At 36.7% G+C, this 21,559-nt stretch overlaps 1 protein-coding gene and 1 non-coding gene across 6 annotated transcripts in view; one reads left to right on the top strand and one right to left on the bottom strand.

Annotated features, from left to right (window-relative positions):
- RABGAP1L (RAB GTPase activating protein 1 like) overlaps nucleotides 1-21,559 on the bottom strand; it is a 795,491-nt gene that overhangs the window by 742,397 nt on the left and 31,535 nt on the right. Inside the window, exon 2 of one of the 5 annotated variants that reach the window (XM_073011766.1) lies at nucleotides 15,864-16,040. The exons of the other annotated variants lie outside the window; for them this stretch is intronic. The gene's annotated coding sequence lies outside the window, so the exon portion shown is untranslated. The remainder of the gene's footprint in view (nucleotides 1-15,863; nucleotides 16,041-21,559) is intronic. 5 annotated transcript variants of the gene reach the window in all.
- Nucleotides 6,905-7,006, top strand: LOC119619877 (small nucleolar RNA U13). Its single transcript, XR_005236318.1, has one exon. It is a non-coding gene; the product is annotated as a small nucleolar RNA U13 (small nucleolar RNA).

The following is a 21,559-nucleotide window of genomic DNA, read 5'->3' on the forward strand; positions in this document are numbered from 1 at the left end:
CTCAAGGAAATCAGAAACAACACAAATAAATGGAAAAACATCCATGCTCATGGATAGAATGTCATTAAAATCGCCATACTGCCTAAAGCAATTTACAAATTCAATGCTATTCCTATCAAACAACAAACAACATTCTTCACAGAACTAGGAAAAACCTATTTTAAAATTCACATGGAATCAAAAAAAGAACCTGAACAGCCAGAGAAATGCTAAGCAAAAATAACAAAGCTGGAGGCACCACGTTACCCAATTTCAAACTATACTACAGGGCTACAGTAACCAAAACAGCATGGTACTGGTACAAAAACAGGCACATAGAACAATGGAACAAAATAGAGAGCCCAGAAATAAGGCCACACACCTATGACCATCTGATCTTTGACAAAGCTGACAAAAACAAGCAATGGGGAAAAGACTCCCTATTCAATAAATGGTGATAGGATAACTGGCTAGCCATATGCAGCACACAGAAGGTGGGCCATTTCCTTACATCATATACAAAAATTAACTCAAGATGGATTAAAGATTTAAATGTAAAACCCAAAATTATAAAAATCTTGTAAGACAACCTAAAAAATACTATCCTGGAACAAGCAAAGATTTCATGACAAAGACATCAAAGTAATCACAATAAAGCAAAAAAAGGACAAGTGCGATCTAACTAAATTCATGAGCTTCTGCACAACAAAAGAAACTGTCAATAAACTACAGAGTGGGAGAAAATATTTTCAAAGTATGCATCTGACAAAGGCTACTGTCCAGCATCTATAAGGAACTTTAACGAATTTACAAGAGAAAAAAAAAAACCCATTAAAAAGTGGGCAAAGGACATGAACAGTTTTCAAAAGAAGACATACCCATGGCCAACAACCACATGAAAAAAAGCTCAATATTACTGATCACTAGAGAAATACAAATCAAAACCACGAGATACCATCTCATACCAGTCAGAAAGCTATTATTAAAAAGCCAAAGAGTAACAGATACTGGCAAGGTTGCAGAGAAAACACTTATATACTGCTGGTGGAAGTGTAAATTAGTTCAACCATTGCAAAAAGCAGTGTGGAGAGATTCCTCAGGAGCTAAAAACAGAACTACCACTCAACCCAGCAATCTTATTACTGGATATATACTCAGAGGAATATAAATCATTCTACCATAAAGACAAATTCATGTGAATGTTCACTGCAACACTATTCATATCAGCAAAGACATGGAATCAACCTAAATGCCCATCAATGACAGACTGAATAAAGAAAATGTGATACATATACACCATGGCATACTATGCAGCCACAAAAAAGAATGAGGTCATGTCTTTCCAGAACATGAATGGAGCTGGAGGTCATTATCCTTAACAAACTAACACAGAAACAGAAAACCAAATACCACATGTTCTCACTTATAAGAGAAAGCTAAATGATGAGAACTCACGGACACAAAGAGGGGAACAACAGGCACTAGGGCCTACTTGAGGGTGGAGGGTGGGAAGAGGAAGAGCAGCAGGAAGAATAACCATTGGGTACTAGGCTTAGTACCTGTGTGAAGAAATAATCTGTACAACAAACCCCTGTGACACGAGTCTACCTATATAATAATCCTGCACATGTACCCCTGAACCTAAAAGTTTTTTTAAAAAAAAAACTTCATTTCTTTCCAGCCCAATGTGTCCATGGAAAACGCATCTCATCTCTACGAACACACTTTCTTTAACAGAAAAATAAGGAGTTGGGCTAGTTTATATCCAAGATCTTTGAGCTCTAAAAATTCTACACATCAATTATTTATTTTCAGAATATATCTATATACAAAGAAATGTAATATGGATAAAGACACTGAGGTCAGGTATGGTGACTCACACCTGTAATCCCAATACTTTGGGAGGCCGAGGTGAGAGGATGACTTAAGACTAGGAGTTCAAGACTAGCCTTGAACATTCAACTGGATAGTCAACATTCCAGTTGACTATCTCTTCTGCCATCACATAATGCACTCTGTAAAAGTATACCAAAGTACAACAGCAAGCAGAAATAAGAAGGAAAGAAAGTGAATTAATGTTTACTGTGCATATCCTACATAACTGGCATTAAGTTAACAGAAAAGCCATTACCCAATTTTTTGGGTCTGGCACAGAAAGATTCAAGGTAGAAAGTAAGAATTCATGAACTTGGCAAGCGAACATGGTTTCTGAAGCTAAGAAAAACACTAAGAAATTTCCCTGTTATTCTCTTCAACTAACGGATCCAAATAAGATCAGCAGTCAGGGGAGCCTCAGTCACTGCCCACAAAGATATAGTACCAACACAACTAAGGAAGAGAAGTCAAATTATTTTTTTAATTATCTCTTTTTCCTTTCCCATTAAAGCCTAAAAGCAAGGATCCAATTTCTGTGTTTGAAGCACAGAGCCTTCTGGGTTTACTAGAACACTGAGGATTTCTGAGACATGCCTGACTTAATACCTTCTAAGCTATTAGAAGAAGAATTTGAAATATACAGTACTCAAAGGCTTCTTGGCATATAGTGTATATATATCTGTGTGCATGTTTTTATGTGTATGCACTTATATCTGCCTAGTTTTACAGAATTAGTATAAATTTGAAAAAAGAGATCCATGTAAGAATTAGAATTCATAAAAACCTCTCAAATTAACTAGATTTCAAGAAAAGGCATTTTCCTTTGATTTGATAACAATTTATAACAAAGAAGAGTTTACATTTGAGACTACTTCCTAATATTGTCAGTAAAATGATTCAGCAGGATACTTATGAGGAAACTTATGCAATGTCAGGGGGAAAGTTTTCAAACCCTTAAAAAAGGATTTTCAACCTCTGATGCAGAAGTCACAATTGGCTTGGACAAGATAATCAATGACCAATTAGGACAAACAAAAAATATAAACACACAGAAGAATGGTCTGAAGAAGCTAATATTTAGGAAATACTATGACATGCCTAAAATTTCTTAAGTATTTTCTATGAAATAATATAATGCCATGTGTTTAGAAAAGCAAGAGAGAGCAGTTACTGTTGAGTTGAAAGTATTAATACAAAAACTGAGTCACTGTTACTTTGGAAAATAAAGTGAAAAATTGTTCTAGTACTGAATTGTTCTACTTGGTTTTACAATTTTTCATTCTCACAAGGCAAACAAAATCCAAAGGTATTTTACATAATTGGAAATGAAAATTATTCATGCTTTCAACAGAATCAACTAGTCTCATAACCATTTCTATTGAATAGTCCACCTAACGGATATTTTTCAATGCTTTCAGATGTTTTAAACAGGAAAGGCATTATAAAATACCATCATCTATCCAATCTTCAACACTCATGCTGCTAAATCTGCATCCTGATGTCCATCTTGACATCTGTCATGCCTTTAAATCCTGGGTCAAGTCACAAGAGACCTGCTGCCTTACTGAGGGCAGAAACTGAAATATTACAGCCATGGGGTCTCTACTGCTGTTCACACAGAATCCAGTTAATTCATTTTTTTAACAAGAGTTTGTTGGTGATGGTGGTGGTGTCGAAAATTTATTATTTAACAGATATAGTTATAAGGTAGTCTTCTCAAATTAGACATCTAAAAGACATTTCAAACTCAACACACTCAAAAATCTAACTTCTCTTTCTACCTCCAACCTACCCCTAACCTGACACCAACCTCCTGCAGGCTTTCTCATCTCAATTTATGGCAATTCCATCCCTGCAGCTACTCTGGCCAAAAAACTTAAGAGTCATGCTACTCCTCTCTTTCTGTCCTTCCTTAAACACACACATACACCCTTTATATCTATAGTCAGCAAATTCCTTTGGCTCTACCTTCAAATTATATCCAGAAATCATCTATTTCTCACCATCTCCACTGCCACTACCCAGTCCCAGTCACTGTCTCTTACTTGGATTATTTTAAAAGCATCCTTAACCAGCCTTCTTGTTTCTTTACTTGCTCTCCTATGGCCTATTTTCCAAAAAGTAGTCAGAGTGATCTTTTTAATTTAGTTCCTGTCATTGCTCTGATCAAAACCATCCAATGGCTCTCCCATTTCACTCAGAATAAAAGCCAAATGACCTTCAAAAGCATTACACACCTGGTACTACAAACTACCCCACCTCACTACTCTCCTGACTCCACTTTACCTCACCTCTGTAACCTATCTTCTACAATTATCCCCCTTGTTTACTCAACTCCATTTAAAGGATCTCCTTGCTTTCCCTCAAACAACCCTGGCGTACTTGCTCTGGCTGTTCCATCACAACCCACACTTCTCCCAGATAACTGCCTGACTACCATCCTTAGTTTCCTATTCATACCTTTGCTCAAATCTCATCCTCTTGAGAGACCTATCATGCTCACCTTATTTAATACTGCTTCCCACCACCACCAAATTCCAATTTCCGTCTTTATTCTGTTCTACTTACTCTTGCTTGCCAGAGCACTTACTTACTAACATATAATTTATTTTTGTAGTATATTAACTGTTTACTGTCTGTCACTAGAATACAACATTGTCAAAGGCAAAGATTTTTGTTTTATTCATTGATGTAACCCAAGCACCTAGAGAAGTACACCTGGCATAGAGCAGACAGTTGAATATTTACTGCACAAATAAATTCCAAGATGAGTAAATTAAAAGTTTCTGAAACTCCAGGAGCCACCCAGTACTCCACAGTCTGATCAGGACTGTGCCATTGAGGGAACACTATAAGTACACTGATGAGTTTCTTTCAACTGAGCAACTCACCAGTACACACTTGAACTTCTGAGGGTTTATGATACGAGACACTAAAAGATAATTTTTAAAAGAAGGAAGAGTAAATTAAAATGTTGAGATTTCCTCTCCAAATTTCCCATCTATGCAAGAAAAACAAAGAACACAGACTAGATAATGATTTTAAGAAATTACTGCTGACATTTTTAAGAGTGTGAGGATAGTGATATGGTTATGAAGGTGTCCTTGCAGCAGTACATACTGAAATATTTACATATTAAATGATGTGACTGTCTGGGATTTGCTTCATATAATCCAAGGTAGAACTGGGAGGCATAGAGGCATAGAGGAAATAAGATTGCTCCTTATTTGGTAATTGCTAAAGTTGGCAAAAGGTGACAGGAATATTTATATTAGTCTCCCTGGTTTTGTATATGCTTCAAATTTGCCAAAATAAAAAGAATAAAAAAGCCAAGTAAGGCCGGACACGGTAGTTCCTGTCTGTAATCCCATCACTTTGGGACACTGAGGCGGGAGGATCACTTGAGGTCAAGAGTTCGAGACTAGCCTGGCCAACATGGTGAAACCCCATCTCTACTAAAAATACAAAAATTAGCCAGGCGTGGTGGCAGGCGCCTGTAATCTCAGCTACTCAGGAGGCTGAGGTGGGAGAACTGCTTGAACCTAAGAGGCAGAGGTTGCAGTAAGCAGAGATTGCGCCATCACACTCCAGCCTGGGTGACAAGAGTGAAACCCTGTCTCAAAAAAAAAAAAAAAAAAAAATCCAAGTAATAAAAGCATGAGAAAAAGTTAGCTTAACAAAAAAAAAGAAAAATACAAGCATACATTCCCTTTAGAATCTAGCACAGTGTGTGGCATCTAAATAAAATAAATAATGATAGAATAAAGTACATATCACAGCTAAAGAACAGTTTCTAGGCCGGGTGCGGTGGCTCACGCCTGTAATCCCAGCCCCTTGGGAGGTCAAGGTCAGCGGATTACCTGGCCTCAGGAGTTCAAGACTACCCTAGCCAACATGGTGAAACTCCATCTCGACTAAAACAAACAAAAATTAACCGGGTGTGGTGGTGGGTGCCTGTAATCCCAGCTACTCGGGAGGCTGAGGCAGGAGACCGTCAAAAAAAAAAAAAAAAAAAAAAGCCATTTCTACACTGGGTGTGGTGTCTCACACCTGTAATTTCAACACTTTGGGAGCCTGTGGCAGGAATACTGCTTGAGGCTAAGAGTTCAAGACCAGCCTGAGCAACAGAGTGAGACTGTCTCTACAAAAAAAGAAAAAATAAAACTAAAATTTAAAAATAATTTCTATAAACTACCATAATGAGAGGAGCAGAAGAAAACAAAAATTAATGACCAAAGTGAGCACCTCTTTCTGAATGAAAGAAATTGACATGTAAAACGATGGCCCTGGTGGTTGCTACTGCAGGGACAAGAAAAGAAACTTGTTTAAACAGGCGAAGCCACAGTGACTTCAAATGTGGATAACTGGAACCAAATGGGGACACACTGGAAAAGTTTTTCACCTTTTTTCAAGATAAAAGACACTGTACTTTATCCTATAAAGGTTATTTATATAAATGCAAAATATCAACAGGGACAAGAGAACATAGCTAAAATTTTATGTATCAAATAATATTGCAGCATAATTATTAGAAAAACAAGGTTCAACGTGACTAGAAAACAAATTTAGCAGGAAACAAACACGATCTCAATCCCAGAAATGTCAAGTAAACAAAAAAGCACTGAAAATGTAAACCTTATAAGTATTAAAGTGGCATAAACTAAATATAACAAAATTTGTAACCTGCAAAATATAACTTGTGCCACCTCTGGAAGCAGTTTCAACAATGTCCCCAAGTGATTAAATCTACTCTTGTAAAATATGATTATTCTATAGGTTTATGGCAAAAACATCTGTACATACATGTTTTCTGGGAGCCATCCATCTACCTCATATATAGATTTCTTTTTAATTTTTAATTCACATTCAGGTAACTGTAGATAATAACCTAATGGAATAATCAAGTACAAAAAGGTATAAAATTTTCCTGTCAGGAATAGAAGCTGTTACGCCAGCTTACTTTGCTAATTTGCCAAAGAGTAAGATATATGTGTTTCACATTTTAGGAACACCAGATTGTTAGCTAACACCTACACAAGAACTTATATAGATCCTTTTGTAGTTCATAAGCGTGATAACTGGGTTTCCACACACATATGAGATGTGCCTCCCTCAAACCTTGCTACAGCGTTGGTACATTATCTGTCTAACATGGGAAAAAAAGACATCTCAGGTACTTACTTTAGCTTATTTGATTTTTACTTCCCTTTTACTCTAACTTGTTACAAAAATCTCAAATCTTAATGAAAACGATGAATATGACTTCTTTAACATTTATTTTCTCTTTAAAGAAATACCTGGATTTAAAACTATAAACCTCATATTTGTTTCCTATGAGTAATCATGACTAAAGAGAACCTAAGAAAGTATTTTTTCAGAGCCAATAATTCTAAGAATAGCTATTACTTCCTTCATGGATTTTTCAAGTTTCCCTCAATCACCCTCACTGTTATTTCCCTGAAGCACTGTGCCAAACCACATTATGAGGGAGGGGAGACAAGAACCATCAACACTGATTTTTGAGTCATGGAAACCCAGAATAAAATCTGTCGTATTTAAGATTTTCAAAAGACCATTAGAGATATTGAATTGGCTCTCATAATCATGAAAGAATACACTATTAAGGAAATAATGAACAAAACAACTGATCTTTTAAAACAGAATGTTTTAGAATTGAAAAACAATGTATGGGCCGGGTGTGGTAGCTCACACCCGTAATCCCAGCACTTTGGAAGGCCAAAGTGGGCGGATAACTTGCGGTCAGGAGTTTGAGACCAGCCTGGCCAACACAGTGAAATCCCGTCTGTACTAAAAATATAGAAATTAGCCGAGTGTGGTAGTGTACGCCTGTAATCCTAGCTGCTCGGGAGGCTCAGGCAGGAGAATTGCTTGAATCCAGCAGGCAGAGGTTGCAGTGAGTCAAGACCACACCACTGCACTTCAGCCTGGGCAACAGAGCATGAGCCTGTCTTAAAAAATAAAAAAAAAATACACGAATAAAACTGCCTCCACTAAAATATATGACTCAAGACCCTACTGGTCAAGTGGGTAAAATAACATAAAATTCAGGTCTGATATGTCCATAGATTTCATATTCCATAATTTTAAGTGTTTATATTGAAGGCACTGAATTTTTTAATTTTCCTCAGTAATAAGAACTTTTTCTTTTTTTGAGATGGAGTTTTGCTTTTGTTGCACAGGCTGGAGTGCAATGGCGCAATGTTGGCTCACTGCAACCTCCACCTCCCAGGTTCAAGCAACTCTCCTGCCTCAGCCTCCCAAGTAGCTGGGATTACAGGTATGCGCCACCACGCCTAGCTGGGATTACAGGTATGCGCCACCACGCCCAGCTAATTTTGTATTTTTAGTAGAGACAAGGTTTCTCCATGTTGGTCAGGCTGGTCTCGAACTCCCCACCTCAGGTGATCCACCTGCCTTGGTCTCCCAAAGTGCTGGGACTACAGGAGTGAGCCACTGTGCCCGGCCCTGGCCCTCATCTCTTTTCCCATTAATGCTGGAGGGGCCACCTCACAAGCCAAGACACCTACTAGTTATTGGACTCACTTACTCTTGATGACCAAGGTGCCTGGCCAGTAATATAAACTTTTAAGTATTACTTTACATCAATTCCCCAGTACAGTGCAATCCATGCTGCTGTGGATCAGAAAATCTCATTTCCAATGCACCCTATTGCTGATCAGAAAATCCTCATTTGATTACTAAAAATATTTTCATTTTGGAAAGACTTATTTTCATGTAACCTCAACAATCATCTTAAATCAAATAAATCAAAATACTAACCCAGAATCCAAAGAGCTTAAAAATTCAACTATTCTCAACTTACTCTCATTAAGTCAACTCCCTGAATTTAGGGATTATTTACTGTGCGTCCTTCTCTCTCTGAAAGCCGAGAGTAATATCACAAATCTGCAAATTCATTGTAAGGCTGGTTTAGTACAGTAAATAACTCCAAAATGAACTAGACAATAATGTATTTATTACCTCAAGAAACTCCTGACAGCCTTTCTCCGTATATTATAAACTAGATCTAAACCATATACGCTATGAATTTGGACATTTTGATCATTACAGCATGAATATTTAAAAATCAAGAAAAGTAGCAATTATTGACCAAAAACTATTCAATTACGTTTACAGTCTCTAAATATAATCAACTTAGCACAGTATTTCTAAGTCATAATAAACATCTGTATTTTGAAAAAGATTTCCAGTTGATCATGATACATATACCTAACTACTTTAAATATGCCCATTTTAGAGAAGTATGATACGTAATCTCCTTATCTAATTTAATGTATACAACATTCACACAACCAATAATTAATGGGTCTATCTTCTGTAATAGGAACTATGGTTGACTCTGAAAACACATTCATATAAAATGGGTTTTTCTGCACTTCATGAAAAGGTGTCAGCTACATGCCCAGAACTCCAAGAATATCTACATAACACAGACCATAACAGATTTTTTTTTTTTTTTTAATTGAGATGAAGTTTCGCTCTCATTACCCAGGCTGGAGTGCAATGGCGCAATCTCAGCTCACTGCAACCTCCACCCCTCGGGTTCACGCAATTCTCCTGCCTCAGCCTCCTGAGTGGCTGAGATTACAGGCGCCCGCAACCACGCCCGGCTAACTTTTGTATTTTTAGTAGACACAGGGTTTCATCATGTTGGCCAGGCAGAAGAGACTTTTTAAAAACAAGAGATCAGATGTATTGTGCAAAGCTTAAGAAACAGAGAAGAATCAAGCAGTGTGACAGAGGGGTTGTGAATGAGCAAAATTAAGGAAACAAATTCTGTGGTTTTCCAAGTGTATTACATGGAAACTCGGGGGCTCCTTTCACCAAGAGGGATCTAAACACATCTTCTACTGACCATCATGATTAAGATTGGGCAGTGTATCATTTTGGAACTGAACCTACTTACAAGAGTTCAAGCCCTTTGGGATACTGACGAGAGGCCATTAAAACCTAACTATTTGACAGTCAACGGCCTGAGTCAGACACAACTGGGTTTAATCCTGACCTTAAGTGAGTAAATCTCTAAACTTCAACTTCGTTAAGTTTACAGGAAAAATAGTATCTACCATAGAGTTGTTGAGAAAGAGTAAAGGATATAATTCATATGTAAAGCACTGTGCACAGTGCCTGGCACATTTTAAAAAGCTAAATAAATATTAATGTTTATCACTTATTGTTCTCTTTTATGATATTATGAATCCCAGATCAGTCATTCCTGGGGCTTCAAGAAATATTGCCACCTTTCATTTTTCTTAAATCAAAAATTTAATATGATCTACATCTATCTTTCTTATAAAACATCTCAAATTCTACCTTATGCTAAGACTAATACCAAGCTAGCAGAGACCTTCCACTATAAAAATGAGCAGAAGACAAAATTGATGTCCAAAAAAATACCATTAATTCAAATTATGGATACTAGCCTAAACAATGAATGCAAATTTCTTCAGAAACAGATTTACTATGAGATACAGGAAAACATGTTTATAAAATTTCCAACTGATGTTCTCAGGACAATCCAAGAGAAGATTACAAACAAGAAACTAGAGCAGGAAGTTATGATGGGGAACAACCTAAGATTTGGAGAAACTGCAGATAAAAAATAATATGACAACAACAGCAGAACTGGCGAGCAGATTAGGTATTTCAGTAAACAGAAAAAAAAAAAAGTAAAAAGATTAAAAACTCAAAAAATTTTCCCAGAAAGAATAAAAGGATTAAGAAATATAAATGCTGAGGAAAGAAAAATACGGAGATCATATCCAAAAGAGGCACTCTAAATAAAATAATTCCACAATCAGAAAATAAAAAGAACTACACGCCAGGCGCAGTGGCTCACGCCTGTAATCCCAGCACTTCAGGAGGCCGAGGCGGGCGGATCACGAGGTCAGGAGATCAAGATCATCCTGGCTAACATGGTGAAACCTCGTCTCTACTAAAAATACAAAAAAATTAGCCAGGCATGGTGGTGTGCACCTGTAATCCCAGCTACTCAGGAGACTGAGGCAGGAGAATCACTCGATCCCAGGAGGCGGAGGTTGCAGTGAGCCGAGATGACGCCACTGCACTCCAGCCTGTACGATAGAGCGGGACTGTCTCAAAAGAAAAAAAAAAAGAAAGAAAACTTAAGAACCCTACCCAAAGTCACTAGTATAACAGGAATTGGAAATCAAGCAGTCTGGCTCCTCAGTCTGTGGTCTTAAACATATTACACTCTCAAAAACAATACTAGAAGGAATTTTTTCTAAACTGAAGAAAAATCTGAATCAGACATGTACAGAGTTTGAGTATATAGGGAAAAATTAATTAAAACATGCCAATATCTAAATATAGCCTAGTAAAAACATGTTTTAATCCTACCAAAAAACAAGAAATCAAAAAAGATTACCTACAAAGAGGAAAAAAGGAGAAATGGAGAGGAAAGGCCAAGGGGAATCAAGTTAATCTCTGACTTAGCCCTTTCCTCTGGAAAACTAAAAGCCAGATTATAACAACCCTTAAACTTTCCCAGGGAGAAACATAAAGATCAAAATCTGAGAATCCCATACCTGCACAGGTACATAATCAAGTCCTTCTCAACTGGACAAGAACTCAGAAAAGAGATCACTCATATTATATACTCTTCCTGAAAATAATTATCCAAATATATATTCCAGGTTACCAAGAAAGAGCCAAAATTTTAAAACAAACACTCAAGGAGGGGAAAATTAGTCTATAAAGAACTAAGAGTGAACAATAAAATCAATTACACCATACTAGGGTGAAATCACTTGTGATTCAATGTAAAGACTTCCTGAAAAACCTGATTTTATACAACGGAAAATAATAATTTGTGTCAATCTAATTTCAAAGCAAACCCTGTGCCCACCATCAGTCACTACCCATTCCCCTCTTACCCCGGCTCCTGGCAACCACCTATCTGTTGTCTGTCTCTTCCTGTTGCTTTTTCTTCTTACAACTTTTTAGACATTCCTGACTATTCAAGAGATTGTGGCTAAGACATGCTGGCCCACCAGGTGTCAGGTAACTGATAACATTTGACCCACCAGGTGTCAGGTAACTGATAACAATCTTAACACTTTTCCTGGGGGCAATACAGAGCCAACAGGTCACTTTCTCAGAACTGGTCTCTAAGATTTAAAATCCTACTGACAGTCCCAGGCTTTAGAATTAACTTAAGCCAGCTGGGCGCAGTGGCTCATGCCTGTAATCCCAGCACTTGGGGAGGCCAAGGTGGGCAGATCATGAGGTCAGGAGTTTGAGACCAGCATGGCCAACATGGTGAAACCCCATCTCTACTAAAGATACAAAAAATTAGCCGGGTGTGGTGGCTCACACCTGTAATCCCAGCTACTTGGGAGGCTGGGGCAGGAGAATCGCTTGAACCCAGGAGGCGGAGGTTTCAGTGACCTGAGATCGTGCCATTGCACTCTAGCCTGGGCGACAGGGTGAGACTCCATCTCCAAAAAAGAAAAGAAAAGAAAAGAATTAACTGAAGTCTAATCCTGTAGACTCTCTACCACCACCACCATTAATTACCACAAGGGAGAAGAGAATGGTTACTACTGACTGAGTGCTTAGTACAAATCCAAGTAAAGAGGTACCAAAGCCAAGCAGGTCAGTGTTGAACCCAAGCTAGGCACTAAGAATGCCTGGTTTTGAATCATGGCTTCTACATGGATCAGTTTAATGACCCAGAACATGTAACTTGATCTCTCTATGCCTTAATTTTTTTCAGATGGAAGATAAATATTCCTATCTCACATGACTGTTGTTAACATAAAATGAGTTACCGTAAGTGCTTAGAACAGCACACATAAGTACTCAATAAATGCTAATTATTACTGATATCTATACTGCCTATTAAAAGATTCTCACATGTAGTCAAAATGATGACTAGAAAAAAATGATGACTATCCATAGGTTGAACCATATGAAATTGCCAGTATATGAAATTTTCTGACCTACAGAAATGGATAAACGTTTGAGATGATGGATATGCTAATTACCTGATCTGATCACTATACATTATATGTATCATATATCACTACATACCCCATAAATATGTACAATTATAAGTCAATTAAAGAATAAAATTTTTAAATGGCAATTTCACATGGTTCAACCTAATATACATTGCTCCTAAGAGTCATACCTAAAACAAACGTACATGCCAAGTTTTTTTTAAAGTATAAATCACTATCGGGCAAATTAAACAAAAAAGATACTGAAATTGGCAGATTCAGTATCAGAGGGTGATTCTGGCCAAAAGCATTAAATAGAACAAACAAACAGGTCTTTTTATATTGATAAGTAATACAAGCCAAACTGAAACTCTCTTAGTCAAAAGCCTTTATATACCAAATAGCATAACATCAAATACATACAGCAAAAACTGTTCAAAAACAATAAAAAATTGACAGATAACACAATTCAAGCAGAAGAAAAATTAGTCACAGACAAATCAAATGCATAAGAAATTAGGATATATAAAGTGCCATTTAATTTTTATGGTTAACTGGTATATACCTAAATATTGAGCTATTACTTTAAACAAACACAAAGGTTCATTTTCAAAAGAGATCGTACCCTCAGCCACAAAAAATAATAGCAACAACAACAAAAAAAAAACTTTTAATAATTTTCATAGAGATTGCTTAGGATATATTTCCTCACTAAAATATAATAAAACTAAGTATCGATTACAGTTTATATCAAGTAGAGGGGATTCTAACTGCTCACTTATTGTCCAACATTCCCCAGCTTTGAGTAGAACATAAGATCTGTTTCATGCACTGCTGCATCCTCAGCACCTAAACAAGTGCCTGACACATATTAAAATAAATATGTGCTGAATGAAATTAAAAAGCACTATACACTTGGTGGCAATAAAGACATCAAAAGTATAATCACAAGCTGCTTAAATTATAAAAATGAAAATACTATATATATCAAAACATTGCTGGTTTTGTACCATTATAGTACTATTACTGTGCAAATTGCCACTAGAATCTGAAAGTATCAACTGAAAAACAAAACTAATAAGCGATTTCAGAAAAATAACAGAACTCTTAGGACATATTAAGTATACAAAATAGTGCTAGTCATTTTATTATGTTTTTATAATAAATATATTTGCAAATATTTTTAATTATAATAAAAAACATTTCATAGTTTCATGTTTTATAAATACATAACTCTCTTAACTTGCCTTTCTTATACCACATGCAATTATTTATACCCATGGGACAAATATTATTTCCTCTTTTTTTATAGTGACATTATCTGCCCAGAGGAAAAAGGCAAGGTCTCCTCTGCAGTCATAACCATTAAGTAAAATCCCTATCTTCACCACTACCAGGACAGATATGTGGTCCCATCCAAAGACTTTCAGGCTAGCAGGACAATAAGAAAGTGACTGGAATTCCTCCCCAGGGCCCCTGAAACTGTAGAAATAATGTCAACCAGCTACATAATTAACCTTCGCCTAAAAACAATATCTGTTTTCTAGGAATTTCATACTTTACTTAGCTGTCTATGAATAGAATACAGAACCCCCCCACCCTGCAATGTAAATCAATCATCTTACTTTTAGACATTTCTAAAAATTTTTTAAAATACATTTCTTATGAAGACAGGAGATAATCAGTATTATCTCCTATTTTATTAATAAATTAATCAATTTATAATAAATCTATTAATAATATAAATTTTATTAAGCAAACCTGCCAGATAGAAAACATACTAATTTAGCAATTTTCTTTCAGACCAGCTGGATCTCATTACCCTCCTCCAAAGAGGGGTGACAGAAACCTATTTATGATAAAATATCAATAAAACAGGTATGTAACAATAAAATTATGATATATACAGAACATACAAAGAATACTAGTAAATTTTACTGAAGCGCATAAAAAGTCTGACAAACAGAGACATATAATTTTCCAGGAGAGCAGAACTCAGAAAACAAACCAGATAAATGGCTAGTCACATCAGCCTAACTTTAAGAAAATGGAGCAACTCTAGGAAATTTTTTTTTAAGGGTAAAAATACATTAAGATTTCATATTGGTATATCCAAATTTAGATTGTATAACTTTTACTCAACTTCTTTAATTTTATATTTGTCTCTTTTTTGTATGCTAAAAATCTCAATTTTTAACAATATTAACATACTCAATTATTTGATTATTTTACTATATATGTACATAATAGTTTACAAATAACACAATATTTTTATTAAAAGTATGCTTAATGAAAAAAAAAAAAAAAAAAGAAAATGGAGCAACTATGATGTATCATAATTTCTAAAGATGACCCAAAAATAGAAGAAAAATAATTAAATACTTACCCAAAATATGCCAAATATTTTTTTAATGTGCCTACCATGAATTCATTCATTCAAACACTAACTGGAAGTCTACCATGTACTTAACACTACAAGCTGAGAATTTAGAGATGAATTAAAGTTGTGGCTTCCTCAGTCCCCTAATACCTACAACAATGGAGTGTCCCTGCAGCTTCTCAAATCACCACATACACCTTGTGGATTATTTGACCTCTTTAAACATAAAGGAAAACAAAAATTTCAGCACTTCCAAACAATTCTTCCCAACTCCCCCAAAATAAAGTTTAGTCTCTTAAAGCAAACCAGTTATCTTATAGGTTCCTGATCTTGAATACAAAATAAAAATGAGAATATCCCAAAACATAAGAATTAAAGGAACAGCACTAGTTACATGTGTTAAGTCCACAAATGCAAGTATCAATCTGACCGGGCATGGTGGCTCACACCTATAATCCCAGAACTTTGGAAGGCCAAGGCAGGCAGTTAAACTTTAAGCCCAGGAGTTCAAGACCAGCAACATGGCAAAACTCTGTCTCTACAAAAAATAGAAAATATTAGCCATACATAGTGGCATGCACCTATAGTCCCAGCTACTTGAGAAGATGAGGTGGGAGGATTACCTGAGCCCACGAGGTCAAGTCTGCAGCGAGTTATGATCACACCACTCCACTCCTAAATGGATGACAGTGAGATCCTCTCTCAAAAAAAAAAAAAAAGGTACCCATATGAAGGAGGTTGGACAGAATCCTTATTTTGGGTTCCTTAAGTTGCACTGCAAGTCACAAAGCATGCAGCTTCTATATAAACAAAACAAACAAACAAGAAAATAAAGTCAACAAATGAGAACTCATTATTTTATTTGAGAAGTTTATTTTTAATTTTCACCTACCAGTTTAGTCAATAATAATGACAGTCAAAGTCTCAGGGAAGAGCCCTCATAGTCTGATACCGTTAAGAAGAAAAAAAGAAAATACCTACCACTGAAATCAGTCTTAACTGAACTCAAATACTCAAGGCTTTAACTTCAGTCAGCAAAATAACAATGTTCAACTCTGTACTTTATTGATTTTTATAAACACAGGATGAAAGACAGACATATAAAAAAAAAAGCTCCAGATAGTTATACTGAGCTATATTTTTATCCTGAAACCAAATCCCACAAAGAATTACAAATTTTTTGAGTAAAGTGATCTACTTGGATCCCAAATCTAACTATTATTACATTTTAAAGACACAGTCAAAACTTGAAATTAAAAAAAGAAAAAAATCCCAACAGTCTAAAAGCTCCAAGCAGTACAAATACATAAAATGGTCAGTCTAACTCTATCAGTAAGTTTAAGACTGGTAAAGAGCCTCTTACATCATAGCCTCATTTATCTAGGTAAGCTGGGAAGATGAATTCTGGTTTTCCGAAGCCGTTTTTATATTACTGTATTGCTGGAAGATTCGAAGTTTAGTTTAGCCAGAGGCATTTTCTTTTAATCTAGTTAAATTATACTGAGGTAATTGTGAAATAAACAATTATTTCTACCATTAAAAAACATAGAATAGGCGAGACACAGTGGCTCACGTCTCATTCCAGCACTTTGGGAGGCTGAGGCAGGAGGATCGCATGAGCTCAGGAGTTTGAGACCAGCCTGGGTAACATAGCAAGGCCTCTTCTCTACAAAAAAAATAAAAATAAATAAAAATAAATTAGCCAGGTATGGTGGTGCACACCTGTTGTCCCAGCTATTTAGGAGGCTGAGGTGGGAGAATCAGGAAATTGAGGCTGCAGTGCACCATGAATGTGCCAATGCACTCCAGCCTGGGAAACAGAATGAGACCCTATCTCAAAAAGGTTATAAATACAAAATAAAAATTGACTGTTCCTAATAGCTATGAATAGGGCCACACAGTAAGTATACAGGTATAAACAAAGTAATGTTCCCTTATATAAACAATCCCTTCTTGATTCACAAAGTTTACACTTGGGAATTTTACAATAGTAAAGCAATACCCAAGAACAATGTAAAAAGTCAAAGGTTCCTCCCCCCCAACTAAATTCTCCAGTTATCTTTTTAACACACAACTAAATGTTATTTGTTTCTTCTAAACGCAAAAAATAAGACATGGATCCTCTCCTGCTTCTGAACAAAGAAATTCAGATTAAAAACAATATTTTGTAAGAAAATTTTATAAGAAAATTACCACTTTTAAACTATGTTTTGCATATGAGACTTTTTTTCCTTTTTTAAGAGACAGGGTCTTGCCCTGTTGCCCAGGCTGGAGTGCAGTGGTGCCATCATAGCTCATGGCAGCCTGTAACTCCTGGGTTCAAGTGATCCTCCCATCTCAGCCAACACAGGTGCATGCCACCATCCCCCAGTACCCGGCTATTTTTTTTTGGCGGGGGGAGTTAAAGACAGGGTCTCATTGTGTTGCCCAGGCTGGTCCCAAACTCCTGGCCTCAAGCAATCTTCCCTTCTCAGCCTCCCAAAGTGCAGAGATTACAGGATTTTCCCGCACCCAGCAGGGAAATTTTTTTTAATGGCCTTAGCAAGTGAACAAATGGGAAATTGTTAGCAAGATAATCAACACAGAAACCAGAGTAGTTAACTCTACATCTGAACTTCACATTTAAAAAAAAACATCACCAAGTAACTTTCCTCCCAATAGTCAAAACCTCCCTCAGCACCTTAAAATTATTATTATTTATTTATTTACAGGGTTATTTAAGCAATTTGTACATAATATGCTAAATATTATCAGCCTTTCATAAAAGCCCTAGCACACAACTTCAGTAACACTTGATGCTATGGCAAATCAGTATAAGATAAAAGTTTTTTAAAAAATAAAAGGATAAGATCTTTTAAACTTGCCATAATCTTGTCAAAATATATCAAACTTCCATAAGCCAAAAACATTTCAATTTGCTCTATCAAGAGAATGGTTAAACAGCTGGAGGCTTGATGCAGACAACTTAGGACACAGCACATACGTAAATGGCTTTCTTCATATACATTTTTAAAACTAAAACAGTAAATAGTAACTGGTCCAAGAAAAGCTCCAGAATTCTCTCCCCAAAGAACAATATTATTTAGTACCAGAAATCCCAGCCCCTTGTTACAACTTCTAGCATCAAACAGACTGAACACAACTAAATGTATGTTTTAGCCTTACTTTATTCCATCGATAAAGGAGTATCCTGTTACACATATTCAAATTTTAATGAAGTACCTTAGGATCTTCATTAATGTATCTGACTAAATGAATATACAGCAAGAGGCCAGTCAACAAATATTTACTAAACAATAATTATGTGCAAGTTATCCTATAGAAAGTTTAAGTCAGGTCAGTATATTCTGTATGTTTTCCTGTGCCCTAAAATAACACTTTTTCCACAATATCAACACATTTGTTCAAATTGAAATTATTGCTTCTATTACTGTAGTAATCATTTAACTATGTATATGTATATCAAAACATCATATTTTACACCTTAAATATATACAATTTTAAAAGCTCCTATTTCAAATGACAGGTATTCACTAATGTACAGTTGACCCATATAATACTACCTTCTCCAAAACACATGGAGAATATGTCTGACATTTTATTTTGACAAGAAAATCAAAACCTATACCCGGCATTCTGGGTAATGTTCCTATATATAGTCAAGTCTTCAATATAAGGGCATATCAGCATAAAGGCAATTGTAGCCTTTTGTTTCTTGAAATGAGTAGGTCAGAGAAACAATATTAGTTTAAGGAGACAGGTTTTCAATTTTGGGGGTTTTTTTTGAGACAGAGTCTTGCTCTGTCACCCAGACTGGAGTGCAGTGGCACGATCTCGGCTCACTGCAACCTCCACCTCCCAAGTTCAAGCAATTCTCATGCCTCAGTCTCCCGAGTAGCTGGGATTACAGGCGTTTGCCACCACATCCAGCTAATTTTTGTATTTTTAGTAGAGACAGGGTTTTGTCATGTTAGCAAGATTGGTCTTGAACTCCTGACCTCAGATGACCTGCCTGCCTGGGCCTCCCAAAGTGCTGTGATTACAGGTGTGAGCCACTGCGCCCAGCCAAGTTTTCTACTTTTAACAGCACAATTTAAAATGTAACAAATGTGGCAGTTATAATTTTTAAAGATGCAAACATTTTCAAGGTTTGACTTGTTAAGAATAACTGTTAACAGTTATCCTTTTATTACTATTTACTAAACCAGAAACCACTACTATAAACCAGAAAGTACTGGGCATTTTAGTCATGTTTATGTTTGTAATCATCACTCAAATAACTGTAATCCCACCTTACAAATGAAGCAATACATTCAAAAGGGTTAATTTGTTTTGTTTAATATAGCTAATTAAAATACAATATTCAGTCCAGATCTGAAGCAACCAAATCAATCTCACTTTGTGGTGATCTGTCTCCTAAAGTAACGACAGCATTGTTAGGTGCCCATCTGAAGCCCAGTGGTGATAAGACTGCCTAGTTTCCTGCCCAAAGTGTTTATCTGAAGGGACTCTGGCAATGCCAGATCTCATTACACTGAAAAGAAAAACCTATTCCTCTGTTCTCCTATTTTCATGTGGGGGCTTTCACTTTTCGCTAGGAGTGCAATACTGTAATATTCACCACATTTTCCAACTCACCTTTACCAGTATTGAAGCTCAATACTTCATTTTGATCCATGTTAGACTTATTGTTTCTCTTCTCTGTTAAGAACTCCGAGGCTGCCGGGTGCGGTGGCTCACGCCTGTAATCCCAGCACTTTGGGAGGCTGAGGCGGGCGGATCACAAGGTCAGGAGATCGAGACCACAGTGAAACCCCGTCTCTACTAAAAATACAAAAAATTAGCCGGGTGCGGTGGCAGGCGCCTGTAGTCCCAGCTACTCGGGAGGCTGAGGCAGGAGAAAGGCCTGAACCCAGGAGACGGAGCTTGCAGTGAGCCGAGATCGTGCTACTGCACTCCAGCCTGGGGGACAGAGCAAGACTCTGTCTCCAAAAAAAAAAAAAAGAACTCCGAGGCTGGGTGCAGTGGCTCACGCGTGTAATCCCAGCACTTTAGGAGGCCGAGGCAGGTGGATCACCTGAGGTTGGAAGTTCGAGACGAGTCTGGCCAACATGGTGAAACCCTGTCTCCACTAAAAACACAAAATTTATCTCGGCATGGTGGTATGTGCCTATAATCCCAACTACTCAGGACGCTGAGGCAGGAGAATCACTTGAACTTGGTAGGTGAAGGTTGCAGTGAGCCAAGATTGCACCACTGCATTCCAGCCTAGGCAGCAGAGTGAGACTCTGTCTCAAAGAAAAGAAAAGAAAAGAAAACAACAACAACAACAACAACAAAAAATACCTGAGAGGTGAATAAGTGACTTTTATGCAGTTAGAGAAATAATCAAGGTTAGAGATCAAGCAGATACAGTTAATGAAACACACTGACAACATAAAGAGAACTACAGGGATTAGTATTATCATTTACAGAATAAAACCACTAACATGAATGTTCTATGTTCAATTGTAACATTTCAGAGATAGTCTATTCTTGAACATACCTTTACTTCAATCTAGGAAATTTTTAGACCATTCAGTCTAACACTTTAACCACTTTGAAAAAACCTAAGTCAACACCACCTGCTTTTACTGCGGCACAGAAAGCAGACTCTACGTATAAATGCATTCAGTCCTACATTCTAATTCCAATTTTTAGTCTGGCCCCTGTTTCCATTGATTAATGTAGATGTCTTTCTAGACCTTTGCTTATTCTGATGAGCTAAATTTGAACATTTCCCTGTGCACTGACTGCTCCTGAGTCAGTGTGTCTCTATCATTCCAGGAATGTCTCAGCTTATGCCCCAAGCATCTTCTCACATTATTCTCTACGCACTGGCTAATAAAAACCAGCAAGGCAGTAAGCAAGCTGATTAAAGCATACCAAGCAGTTATAAGACCTGGGTTAAAGCCAAGAAGAAAGCAACAGGAATGTGGGAGGAAAAGGAGGAAGCAGCTAATAAATGTTTAATTAGCAGTTACTATATGATCCCCTCCAAAAAAAAGTATGGGTACACATTATTGGCCCAATTTAAGAGGGTAGAAGACTCAAATTAAGTAATTTTCCCCAAGACTATACTATATATAAGAGGGAGAAAAAGAATGCAATGTTTCATGATCTGACTGACCAATCTTTTTTTCTCAAACTGGTGACATACATCTTCAGGTATAAACTGAAACATACCAGGGATATACTAAGAAAAAGAAAGTAAGTGCTAAACCTGGTATGTAGTGTCAGCTCTCTTCATTCACCTCAGTTTTCACAAATTAATAGACAA

This window comes from Chlorocebus sabaeus, chromosome 25 (assembly GCF_047675955.1).
Source record: "Chlorocebus sabaeus isolate Y175 chromosome 25, mChlSab1.0.hap1, whole genome shotgun sequence".
Taxonomy (NCBI): domain Eukaryota; kingdom Metazoa; phylum Chordata; class Mammalia; order Primates; family Cercopithecidae; genus Chlorocebus; species Chlorocebus sabaeus.